The sequence below is a fragment of the Phalacrocorax carbo genome, chromosome 16 (genome assembly GCF_963921805.1).
Source record: "Phalacrocorax carbo chromosome 16, bPhaCar2.1, whole genome shotgun sequence".
Taxonomy (NCBI): Eukaryota; Metazoa; Chordata; class Aves; order Suliformes; family Phalacrocoracidae; genus Phalacrocorax; species Phalacrocorax carbo.
The window spans coordinates 6,807,801-6,808,929 of NC_087528.1; positions in this window are offsets into that span (position 1 = coordinate 6,807,801).

The following is a 1,129-nucleotide window of genomic DNA, read 5'->3' on the forward strand; positions in this document are numbered from 1 at the left end:
AATCCACCGGGGAAAATACAACAAACCAAACCCTAGAACCGGTCGTTAAATGACAAACGTTCTAGAAGTCAGTACAATGACATTAACAGTGCACAGAAACACAGGGGCAGAGCCTTCAAACCCCCTAATTAGATGAGTAATCCTCATGTGAGTGCTGAAGTCATTGGCCCTAGATCACTTGATGTGCACCACAGGGCTTTTGGAAAAAGAGCCACATGCAATACCATCTAAATGAGGCAGATTCCATGTGGACAAATATATCTGCCTAGATTAATCCCCCTTTGCAGCACATGGGCCTTTGAGTGTCCGTAATATTCCCGTTACAGAGTTTAAAACCTGCGACTGTGAAGATGATTGATTTTGGGGAGGAAGTATGAAAATATGCAACTTCAACACAGTGTTAGCTTGGAGTGAGGCTGATGGCAGATCGTCCCTAGGGCACAGAGCACATGAGCAACACTGCAAAGGCAGCAGGGGAGGAATTTTAAATTCATCATGTTTTGGGGGGAAACATCTTCTCTTCATAGGGGCCTAGTGGGAAGCTCTACTAAAACCCAAAAATGAAGCAGAAAAGCTAGTTTTGAATGTTCTGAGACTGTCCCCCCGGATCAGCATAGTTTGATTTTGAAACAGGGATGTCAGATGAAAAATGGGGTTGTGGAGGACAGAAAAGTTTAAAAACAAAACATAAAACCCCTGACAAACAAAAACAGGGAGTCAGTGCCTTGTATTTCAAAAAAACAGTTTCTGAGCAACTGCTATAGCTGGGTGTCTGCTGCTTGGGTAATCACCATGGCTTTTAAAATGAAGCCTTGATAAAGCAGAGCCACAGAAACATCTGAGACTTGGGCAACACAGTTGTTTTTATATCTTGGCTGATTCAACCATGTTGGTCAATATTCCTTTCAGCTAGCTGCCTACAATAGCTATTTAATTAACAGAGGTGGGAGAAACAAACAGTTCTTGTCCTCTGCTACAGTGTGAAAACCCTCTGCGGCCTTTGGAGCAGGTGTTGCTGTTGAGTACAGTTGTGCCACAGTGACGGCCGTGGCTGTAAGACCAAGGCCAGCATCAGGGCAAGCTGCTCCTCTGTCTGGAAGAGCCTCTGTGTGTTGGCAAAGGCCAGTCT